We start from the raw sequence: 12141 nt of genomic DNA, 5'->3' as shown, positions 1-12141 counted from the left end.
CACTGTGCCCAGCCCCCTCTTTTATTTATTTTAAATAGGTGTACATAATATGGCATGGATTTGACAGTGTGCAAAGTAGTGAGGAGTCTTTTTACATAGCATGCTTTTAATCATAGATATGATTTTGACTTTTTCAATCAACATTATGTTATCTTTAGCTAAACATTTCTTATTCCCTATTTTGAAGTTTTAAAATTTTGCAAGCAATATATGCAAAATACATTTATGAATTTTTATTCTTGTATTAATGGATAGCAAAATACCAAATTAGTAACAGTGGTGGCATATTACAGCTAATTTTTATTATGTATGCTTTTATTTTCTAAATTTTCTACAAATAAACAAATATTCAGAGAAATATGGAGATACCCATAATCTTACACTTAACATTTGATTTATTTTTATCCAATATTCATTCCTTGCATTTTGTAAAGATAATTGAGATTATATTTTATCTACAATGTGCTTCCTGCCTGCATTTCATTTAACACAAGGATCTATTAAGCTTAGATCCTTTAAAAACTATATTTTTAATGGCTGTACAATATTTTATCAAGTATAAACACACACCTTATTTTGCTTAATCATTACTTGATGGATAGGCAATTAGGTAATTTTCAGTTTTTGACTGTAAAAATAATGGTCTGATGGAAAACTTCAGAAATAGTTTTTGGAAGTACCAACCCTGAAAAAAATCGGTCTGGAGCTTAGAGGAGCTATATTGCCAGTGGATGGGTACAGAGCAGGCACTCAGACATTGCTTGCGCTTAGTGAATGAGGGGACATGAGTGAAGGAATGTTCTGTAAATGATTTCAATGAATGATAACATGAAAGAGTAACAAATGTTTTAAGCCAATGCAGGCCTGTCAAGAGGGAGCCCAAAATGGATTGCAAAATCGAAACCTATCATATTCTGATAGCTTGAAGGTTTTTGAGAAGGTTCTACAATTTGGGCTGTGAAAGATCTGTGGGAAAGATAGTGCTTTGCAAAACTGTACAGCAGGAATGTAGAGCGGGCCCTCTCTTTGTACCACGTTGAAGACTGAAGTGGCAGCGATTCATTTCCAGTCTCTGAAGGAAGAGAACATAGCAAGAAGAACAAAAGGCAAAAGGACTGTTTGCTGTCTGACTGTGTGCTGCCCCAAGTGGCTGCTGAAACGGAATCAGTTTGTGGAAGAGTTTTCTTGGTTTGATTCTCTCTTTTGGAATTGAATGGGAAAATAGAATTTCTCTGAAAGATGTCTCTGTTTCTGCCTGGAGCACTCTGTAATTTGGACTTTGTCAGAACAGCCTGTCTCTATTTTGAATTTGGAAACATTGACTCCCCTTTCTTTCTGCTATGAGCTATTTCTATGCTGAGAAGCACAGTGGGGGCCTTTTCACCTTCTCACTCATGACTTTAAGAAATACAGGAAAGCCAGGCGCGGTGGCTCAAGCCTGTAATCCCAGCACTTTGGGAGGCCGAGGCGGGTGGATCACGAGGTCAAGAGATCGAGACCATCCTGGTCAACATGGTGAAACCCCGTCTCTACTAAAAATACTAAAAATTAGCTGGGCATGGTGGCGCACGCCTGTAATCCCAACTACTCAGGAGGCTGAGGCAGGAGAATTGCCTGACCCCAGGAGGCGGAGGTTGCGGTGAGCCGAGATCGCGCCATTGCACTCCAGCCTGGGTAACAAGAGCGAAACTCCGTTTCAAAAAAGAAATACAGGAAAACGGCATTCTCTAGAATCAATGATCCCTGAATGCTGGCAACAAAGAAATGAAAGATATTCTAATGTAGGCATCTGTGCAATGGTGATGGGTTATAGATGGCCGGTGAGAACCTTGACTGCCAGTCCTGGGCGCTGATCTCAGCTTTCCCTGGGACCCTCTGGATGAGGGGGTCCTCATTCACCTAACTGAGCAAACATTCCAAATGTGCTCTGTTTGCCCATTTATTAATCCCATTCATTAATTTACTCATTGATTCCATTTGGTTTACTTCAGCTACTGATCAACTAATGTTATATGGTGGGCAGTGTGCATGACTGTAATAATAGAAGTGTGATTAAGACAGACCTACCTTTCTTCCTTCCTTCCCTCTTTCCTTCCCTCTTTCCTTCCCTCCCTCCCTCCCTCCATCCCTCCCTCCCTTCCTTCCCTCCCTCCCTCCCTCCCTTCCCTCCCTCCCTCCCTCCCTCCCTCCCTTCCTTCCTTCCTTCTTCAGTCATGGTTCAGTAGCAGTAGTGAGAAGCTATTCTAGTTTAGAAGTGGTTTTGATATAGTGAACTAGGTGTTCACAGCATGATTGGAAGGGTACAGGAGTAGGCTCTAGGCCGACCTTTGGCAATGATAACTAAAACAAGACTGTGAAAATGACCCATGAGTAATTGCTTTCCTTTTCCCTTTTATTCAACTCTGTTGAGCTCCCCTTACCCTTTGCTCCCAACTTCTCTGTCCCAGGTCTTAGGCTGTCTCCTTATGGGAAGAACTGTTTCAAAGCATTTATGGGTTGTAAAGAGTGAATAAGTACGTTGTTAATAATAACTGTCACTTGCTGACTGTTTATTGTGTGCCCAGCTGTCTGCTAAGTCCTTTACCTGCATTATTTCAATCCTCACATCTCCTGTTGGGTAGTTAATATTATTATCTCCATATTGCAGGGAAGGAACCTGAAGCTAATAAAAGCTAAATGACTTGCCTAGGATAATTCAACTAATAAGTAACATTTGAATTCAGGGAGTGTCTCTGTCCAGAAGTAGTTGCAGTTTAAAAGAAAAGCTGAGGCTGGGCGCGGTGGCTCAAGCCTGTAATCCCAGCACTTTGGGAGGACGAGGTGGGTGGATCATGAGGTTAAGAGATCGAGACCTTCCTGGTCAACATGGTGAAACTCCATCTCTACTAAAGAAAATACAAAAAAAAAAAAAAAAAAATTAGCTGGGCAGGTGGCGCGTGCCTGTAATCCCAGCTAATCAGGAGGCTGAGGCAGGAGAATTGCCTGAACCCAGGAGGCGGAGGTTGTGGTGAGCCGAGATCGTGCCATTGCACTCCAGCCTGGGTAACAAGAGTGAAACTCCGTCTCAAAAAAAAAAAAAAAAAAAAAAAAAAGAAAGAAAGAAAAGCTGGGCCAAAGAAGATACACAAATGACCAATAAGCAAATGAAAGATGCTCAACATCATTAGCTGTCAAGGAAATGCAAATTAAAACCGTAATGAAATACTACTTTACACACACTAGGATGTTTATATTAAAAAGGACAGATACTTACGTGCTGGTGGGGGTGTGGAGAAATGGGCACACCAATACACTGCTGGTAGGAATGTAAAATGGTGGAGCCACCTTGGAAGCCAGTTTGCAGGTTCTCAAAAGGTTAAACGTAGTTACCATATGAGTCATGAATTCCTTTCCTAGGTATATACCCAGCAGAAGTGAAAACATGACCACCCACACAAAAACTTGTACACAAATCATAGCCACATTATTCATAATATCTTCAAAATGAAAACACAAAGTCTGTCAACTGATGGGAGGATAAATAAAATGTGGTGTGTCTATATAATGGAATAGTATCTGGCAATAGAAAGGAATGAAGTACTGGGTACATGCTACAACAAGGATACAAGAATGAACCTTGGAAGTATTATGCTAAATGAAAAGCCAGTCACAAAAGATGACCTAGTGCATAATCCTATTGATATGAAATGTCCAGAATAGGGAAATCAATAGAGATAATGGGATTTACGGCTACCTGGGGCTGGAGTTGGGGTGATGGCTAGAGAGCCTGGGACTTCTATAGAGGGCAATGAAATGTTTTAAATTTGACTGGGATTATGGTTGCACAACTTTGAATATACTAAAAGCCATTGCATTGTACATTTTATTATTATTTTTTGAGACAAGGTCTGGCTCTACTGCCTAGGCTGGGGTGCACTGGTGCCATCTCAGCTCACTGCATCCCCTACCTCCTGGATCAAGCCATCCTCTCACCTCAGCCTCCTGAGTAGCTGAGACTATAAGCATGCACCACCATACCCAGCTAATTTTCATATTCTTTTTTTTTTTTTTTTTTTTTTGAGACGGAGTCTTGCTCTTTCCCCAGGCTAGAGTGCAGCGGCACAATTTTGGCTCACTGCAACCTATGTCTCCCGGATTCAAGTGATTCCCCTGCCTCAGCCTCCTGAGTAGCTGGGACTACAGGTGTGCGCCACCACACCCAGCTAATTTTTGTATTTTTCTGTAGAAATGAGGTTTTGGTATGTTGTCCAGACTGGTCTTGAACTTATGAGCTCGAGCAATCCACCTGCCTTGGCCTCCCAAAATGCTGGGATTAGAGGCGTGAGCCACCATGCCCAGCCGCATTGTACACTTTAAGTGAATTATTTTGACATGTGAATTATATCTCAATAAAGCTGTTCTTCCCCACTCCCCAAAGAAGAGAAAAGACATACTGGAAAGGATAATGCTTACCCTAACAAATGAGTTGCTGATGGCAGAATTTAGAGGAGAAAGTATAAACCCTCACGCAGTTTTCTCAAACTTTTGGCTTATATTAGTTTGTCTTCACTAGAGTCAACTGGAAAAAATAGATTTAATCTAGCACAAAATTAAATATTGAGCTCTCAGCCTGTTGTCTGGTTGGTGGACCTAGAGGTGATTTATTTTGTCCTCAGCTGTCTACTCCCCTAGGTTTTTTCATTTTTTCTCTGAGGAGTATATATTATTTTTTATAAGTAGGGAACCAAAAATAAACTATTTCATAAAATATGTATCCCATTGGGTCATACAAAAAATCATGGCCGGGCACAGTGGCTCATGCCTGTAATCCCAAGCCCTTTGGGAGGCTGAGGCAGGTGGGATCACCTGAGGTCAGGAGTTCGAGACCAACCTGGCGAACATGGGATGAAACCCTGTCCCTACTAAAAATAAAAAAATTAGCTGGGCATGGTGGTGGGCACCTGTAATCCCTGCTACTTGGGAGCCTGAGACAGGAGAATCGTTTGAACCTGGGAGGTGAAGGTTGCAGTGAGCCGAGATCACGCCTCTACACTCCAGCCTGGGCAACAGAGTGAAACGCCGTCTCAAAAAAAAAAAAAAAAAAAAGATTATGACTTCCACGTATCTAGTTAAGCAGCTTGATCTAGTTAGAGAATTTCTATCTTAGAAAAAAGGTTTTTTGGGGGAAAAAAGTGAGAGATCTCATGAGTGTTTGTCCATGAACTGAGCTGATGTTGACATCAAGACATTCCTCAAAGCCTCCTGCTTTTCATCCTCTCTTTTTTTTTTTTGAGCCGGAGTCCCACTCTGTCACCCAGGCTGGAGTGTAGTGGCATGATCCCGGCTCACTGCACTCTCCACCTCCTAGGTTCAAGCAATTCTTCTGCCTCAGCCTCCTGAGAAGCTGGGACTACAGGCGTACACCACCATGCCCGGCTAATTTTTGTGTTTTTAGTAGCGACAGGGTTTCACCATATTGACCCAGCTGGTCTCAAATTCCTGACCTTGTGATCCGCCTGCCTCAGCCTCCCAAAGTGCTGGGATTACAGGCGTGAGCCACGGTGCCGGGCCTCATCCTCTCATGTCTTTCTTGCCCTTTGAGTCTCTTCAAGGACCACCCAGTTGTTAACAATCACAATGTTTTGTACAATTTTGTGTGCAATTTTATTTATAGGGAAAAGTTCTGGAGGGCAGTGATAAGTGGTTATGTCAAGTTGAATAGGAGCAAAGGGAAGAAATATAATGGGGTGTCTATGCTCTTAGATCATTTGTTCCATTTTATTGTCCAAGTATAATTGCTTATGCCAGCATTTCATAGTCTACTTGTAACCTAGTAAAACACCTCATGAAAGTTACAAGGCATTAACAGAATGAAAATTCACTCTAGCCTCCTCCTTTCCACCTGATCTAAGGGCAGACTGAACCATGCATATGTTTTATTTTTTAAACAAAATTTATGCGTCAGTGAAGTGATATTTATTGAGTTCCAACTGTATGTTTGAGAGCAGAATTTGCTGTCATGCAATCAGAGTAAAGCTGAGGATTTACAACCTGTGAGAGCCTAAAATGTGTAGAGTTATTTTCCCATTACACATTAGGTTGGAAACTTGGAGTGTGACCTGGATTTTTCTGGCTGGACAGTGATACGCTCTAGGGCTTAAAGGCCTTCCCATTAATTGTGTGCATTTGTGTTTGTCTGCAAGTAAGGTCTAGGCACCTTCCCAGCTAAAGAGGGGAGTGAGGTGAAGAGCAGCTCCCCTAAGTACCTGCCTCCCACACCTTATCCAGGTGAGCTCACTGACACTTCCCTGCCCACTCCTAGCACCTGGGCTCCCTGCTGACACCTGGGACCAGTAAGAGCAGGCCAGGAACAGCTCACAATTATGGTAGAAAGAAAACTCAAAGAGCAAAGTTCAGTTCATGCTCTTACCACTTATAAGGGCTTTATACCTTTGGGCAAATCACTTATCTTTCTTAAGGTTTTTCTGCTCTGTAATGGAAATAATGCTATCTACTGCACATGCTTGTGATGAATATTAAATGAAAGTCATATGGGAAGTACATATTCCAGTGCCTGGGACGTGGTGGGCCTTTAGTAAAGATCATTACCTCTTTCCCTGTCTGCTTTTCTTCTTTGCTTTCCCTTCCCCAGGCTGCATTTCTACACTGAGTTGGCAGAGAAAAATTACCTAGTTTTCTCCACTTGTAATTAGAAGTCACCTGTTAGTATTTTTATTAAAATATATTCTCATTTATGCAAAAGTTTGGTCTATATTAAACACATTTCCCCAAAGTAAAACCCACTGAATCAAAGTATTGTTTACTCTGGAAAACACCATCCAAGAGCTCTTGGCTATACTTGCCCTTCTGCTTTTCCATTTAGATTTTAAGATCAGTTTGCGAAGATTCACAAAGAAAAAAACCTATGAGATCTTGACTGGTTTCACATTGAATATATGTTAATTGAGGGAAGAATCAGCATGTTTACAGCATTGGTGTTTATAGCTCTCCTTTCATTTAGGACTTTAAAAATGTTTTTCAGTAAAGCCATATTTTTCCCCATGAAAGTCCTATCAGAGGTTCATGCAGAGCAGAGTGATCATCATAGGTTTGGATTTTAGAGGAGCAGTTAGGTGAACTAAGGACAGCGAACTGGGGGAACAAAGTCTAGAAGCAACAAGACCAGTTAGGAGACTGTTGGACTAGTCCAGGTGAGAGATGATAAAAGCCAGGATATAGAGCTGTGAGAAGGTAGAGGAGCCAACACATGCCAGAAACACTTCCTAGGAAGCGTGGGCAAGGCCTCCTTAATTCTTTCAGGGCAAAATGTGGAAGAGTACTTGCTGCTATTATTAATAGCTCCCTATGGACTGGGCAGAGTGTTCACTTGTTACATTCACCCTTGCTTCTCCTCGAAATGCTCCAAAGTAGGGACTATTATTTCTGTTCTCCAGATAAGGAAACTAAATCTCAGAGAGGTTAAGTAGCTAACTCAAAGTCACACAAGAGTACAAAGCAGGCATTTAAGCCCAGGTCTGCTCCTGTCCAAAGGCCACTGAATACTCAGCTCTAACCTTGGGCTGTCTCAGTTTATTGAAAGTGCTGTATGAAAATATACCAGATCTTTTGGATTTTATGACTGAAATAAAAATGACTAAAACCCTGTTCCCAATCATAGTCAGAAAACTAAATTGGAATGTAAACCTAGTTTCCTAATGTTTGATAAAAGATCCAGACAGATCTGAATTTATGAGATCTATAAAAATTCAAATTATTGAGAGGGTGGAAGAGTGGGCTTTGGGGATGCTGGGATGGATGGATCATGTGACTCCATGGAAAGCAGCAAAAATATTTTTGAATTCTGAAAGTGTTCCCCATCATGTATTTCTGGGTAATGTTTTGTGGATGTTTTTCTTCCATCGGTCAGAAAAAAAGGAATGGTCTTAATTAAAATTTCCATTGTCTTTGCCATAGAGGAAGGAAGCCTTTTGGTGGTTGTCATGGTGATATCTGAATGACACTGTGGAAATGGGTACTGATTGCCACCCAGAGCCCTGAAATGAGCGATTTTCATTTTCCTTGCCCCCTGAGAGGCTTGCAGCACCAAACTGCACATTTCCTTAATCGCCTTTTGCATTCATATTTGAGCCAAATGTGTGTGCCAGCAAATGCTCTCCACTGCGGCTACAGTTAGAGTCGTAAAGTCTGAAACCCTATTTCTAATTGCTTTGTGTTCCTGAAGCAAAATGGCATATGTGAGGTGCTCATGAAAACCCTCAGAAAGTAATTAGGAACTACCAGCCTTTCACATGGCACAGCGGGACAGTTTGCAAACCCCTCCCCCTCACAGGCACTGAGAAGCCTTGCCTAACACACCTCCTCTGCAGGCAGCCCATTTAAAGCCTTGTGTACTTAATGCATGGCATCTCTAAAAGCTGCCACTTGCCACTAGTCCCCTGCTCCCAGCCAGCACACTGGAACCTTCATGCTACAGGCTGGCAGAGTGCGGCTGTTTCTGACAGTAAGACTAGGCTCTTTTGCTGGCTTTGGGGTTTCTGCACAATATGATAGAGGTGTAGGAAGGAAAATGGGGAGGAATGGGGCTGTGCAGCTGGGTAATGTGATGGGTTTCTTGAAGCTTGGTCTGAAGGAGACAGGATGATGACGTCTCTCGCCCCCACCTGGTTGTCTGTTCTGTAGCCTTTCATGTAGAGTGGTATTGTGACAAAGAGCAAAGAATTTGACATTAGAGAACTTCATTTACTTCATGGCTCTACCCTTAGCTAAGTAATTTTTAACTTGGGCGAGAGACTTAACCTCTTCTGTGAAGTGGTAATAGTGTCAGTACTACCTCTCCAGGTCACTGCATTGCATGAGATGAGGATTTGGCAACTGTCAGTGCTTTATACATAAGCTGTACCTTCTAATCCATTGGCTGTTCATTAAGCCAATGCTGTATACTAGGCTCTGTGATGGAGAATCAGAGTCAACAGAGAAGCAGGGCAAGCACAACAATTGCAGTGAGGCAGTAAATATCCTCTCTGTGTTTGTACAAACAAACTCTTAGCTCATATCAGGGAAGGCATCTAGGGAGAGGTGACCCTTATACCTGTCTTAAAGGACAAAAGCCAGAGAGATAAGGACATGGTCCTCAAGAAAAGGCAACAGTGTGTGCAAAGATACTGAGGCACCCCTGGAGCCTTGGTATCCAAGTGGGAGTGGTGAGCCACGAGGCAGGGAACAGGTAAGGAGCATTGTTTAAGTTTAGCCTTTTTCCAGAAGGTAATAGGAACTACTGGATGATTTTAAGGCTGGAAACGGGCAACTGTCTGAAGGATCGTAGAAAGAGAATTGGGAATAAGTGGGTAGGTGGGTGCAGAGATGGGATGATGGGCTTCGGGACAGTTGCAGTCATTCCACTGAGTGGCTGTGGGGATGGAGAGGATGGGGCAGGTTGGGGATATAGGAAGTAGAGTTGACTAGTCTTGATGACTGATGGGGAGTGAGGGGGAAAGGTAGGATGCCTTCCAGCATTTCTAGGTGCCATGACTCTTGGCATTTGGGGAGGGACAGCTTTTCATTGTGTGGGATGATGTTTAGCATTCTGGGCTCCTTGCCCATCAAATGCCCCCTCTCCAAGTTGTTGTGATAACAACAATGTCATAGTCATTCTTCCAAGTGCTCCTTGGTGACTTTCACCAAGATGGGGAATAAAAGAATAGAAATAGTTTGGGAAGAGTGGGAACAGTTCCACTTTGGAATATGTTCATTTAATGGTGCCTAGAGGACATCTTGGAAGAAGTGTCTAGTAGGTAGTTGGATATAGGGATCTGGGGCTCTAGAGAGTGGCTAGAACTGAGAGAGTCATAACCATGGCAGAGCAGGAGCTTTCCCGGGAAGGTATTTAGCCTGACAGGCAAATGGGCACTAGAACCTTGGCAACCATTGTGCATCTGGTTTAGTCTTCTGAGCTGGAGAGAACTGATGGTATTCGAGGTCTGTTTTATAGGGGAGGAGAGACTGAAGCTTGTCAAGAGCAAATTTTAATAAGTTTCTCTCTTAATCAGTTTTGGCAGATTCTCTTCTTGGCTCAGCCAGTGTCCACATGAGGCTAAGAAGTAGATTTTGCCTCTTTCAGTTGAGGCCTTGTTTATTGTCTGCCTTGTGGCCAGTGAGACCAAATGTCTCAATGACTAGGCTGTTACTATCACCACCTCCCCTTGGATTTAGAAGTCTTTGTGCATTAGTAAGGCTTACTGTGCATCAGTAAGCCTGATACAGTTTGCTTTTTTCCCTGCAATGGCAGATTTTTCTTTGGTACCCTCTGTGTTCTTGGTTCACTGATTAACAGACACTTGAGGAATTGCAGGGAGGCGTTTAACATGCATCAGATACCATCACTATCAGGGAAAGTGATTCACTGTGCTCTCTCTCTGCTGTCTGCATCTCTCCCTGCCGACACAGTTTGACGCTGGGGAACAGAGTCTAGATCTGGAAAGGCACAGTATAAATGTGTGATTCAGAGTCAGTGATGTGCAGCTGCTGCCAAACTAGGAGGTGCTCTGGAGAGGTGGATGGTGGAGTGGAGGATGCTTTGTGCTCCCATTTCTTAGGAGTCATTCTAGGTTAAAGGTCAGCAGCAAGGTCTGGGTTCTAACCTACAGATTTCCAGCCAGTGCCCGTGCCTGATTGCTGGGACTTCCAGACACAAATGAAGAGGGCCAGTGATTTATTTTCAGAGTTTGGAGGCTCTTAGTAAGAATGGCTTCTTATATTAAACTCTTACCCTGTAGTGGAGTTTTCTTCTTGTCTTGGAAGTGTAAGGAATTGGTTAGGCCATGTTGTCTTCATGGGGAATAGTTCAACCTTTGACTCCACTTCTGGAGTCAATAAGCCTGGATTGGAATCCTGGTTCTGTACCTACTAGCTGTGTAATCTTATATAAATCCCTTAATTTTTCTGATCCTCATTTTTTTCATCTGTAAAATGGAGATAATAACTATCTCCTAGGGTTTAATATGGTATGAGATAATGCCTGCAGAGTGCCTGGAGTGTAAAATATGATGTGATATGTATGTAATATGTTCACTGAAGTTGTCGTTATGGATCTCTCTCTTTTACCTTGTGTGGTTCTTTATCCACTCCCCTCCCTACCCCCAGTTTTGGATATCTGCAGGAGAAGTCTAGCAATGGCACGGTAGACTCTGTTATGGTTGTGGGGAGTTGGTAGGTTTTCTGTAGGAAGAAGGGACTCCAACAAAAACATGTGCCCTTACCATTCACCTTCTTCATTTCAGGCACTATATAGGAGATATTCTACATTACACTACCAGTGTAGAGCTGGGATTGGAACCTAGTTCTGGCTCCAAACCCACACTCTTTCCACTGACTATCTGATGCCTTCTCCTGGCCACCCCACCACTGTGTCTTGCATCTTGCAACACCAAAAAGAAAAAGAAATACTGGAATAAAACCAGAAACATCTGCTGGGATATTCCATTTAGAAACATCTGCTGGGATATTCCATTTGGGCACAGTGGTGTGCTCAGTGGAAACTCCAGGTACGTGGGGTCCTGAGGGTCAGGCACCGTCTTCCTGCTCTGTTCCTCTAACTGGGACTCCCTTCCTGAATGGGCATCCTTAGGAAATTGAAGAGGAAACTGGTTTGGGTGGGGAATTTCCAAAATTATCCCATTTTACCCTTTCCTAGAAGTGAGATAGTGAGAGCCCCTCCCTGATTGGATGTCCAGTCTTTCCCCTGTGCCGGGATGCTGGGATGGTCCCCCTTCCCTGGGTCATAGAGTGATGCTGGGCTAGGGAGGAATGAAGTCTCCCAGGACTCTGGCAACCTCCCACCACCTCAAGCTGTTAGGCCTCTGGAGTCTCTAGACCCCAGTATTCCATTGCTAGAGGACCAGTAGAAGGGGCAGAGGAGGTGAGAGGAGGTTTTGCCTAGTCAGAGGTCCCCAGCAGGGTGGGCTGAAGGATACTTCCTAAACTGATTCAGGACAGCAGCAACACTGGAAGCATCTGCAAGAGGCTCCTGTCACTGGAGCCTCTGGAATGTGGTCAGACTACTTTTTCTCTCACACTCCATGGATAACTTAATCTTTTCCAAACAAAGACCCTGTGCTTTAGTTCCTCATGAACATCCCTTGGGCT

The 12141-nt window shown here is 43.1% G+C and overlaps 1 protein-coding gene across 12 annotated transcripts in view; it reads left to right on the top strand.

The window, feature by feature from the left end:
- The window catches only part of PLEKHA7 (pleckstrin homology domain containing A7), a 248434-nt gene that overhangs the window by 111731 nt on the left and 124562 nt on the right, over window positions 1–12141 (top strand). Inside the window, exon 1 of one of the 12 annotated variants that reach the window (XR_012518116.1) lies at window positions 4048–11540. The exons of the other annotated variants lie outside the window; for them this stretch is intronic. The gene's annotated coding sequence lies outside the window, so the exon portion shown is untranslated. Of the gene's footprint in view, window positions 1–4047; window positions 11541–12141 lie in introns of those variants that run through there. 12 annotated transcript variants of the gene reach the window in all.

This window comes from Saimiri boliviensis, chromosome 6, assembly GCF_048565385.1.
Source record: "Saimiri boliviensis isolate mSaiBol1 chromosome 6, mSaiBol1.pri, whole genome shotgun sequence".
NCBI lineage: Eukaryota > Metazoa > Chordata > Mammalia > Primates > Cebidae > Saimiri > Saimiri boliviensis.
Note: the sequence above shows the minus strand (reverse complement) of the source record. Positions and strands in the feature narration are given on the sequence as shown.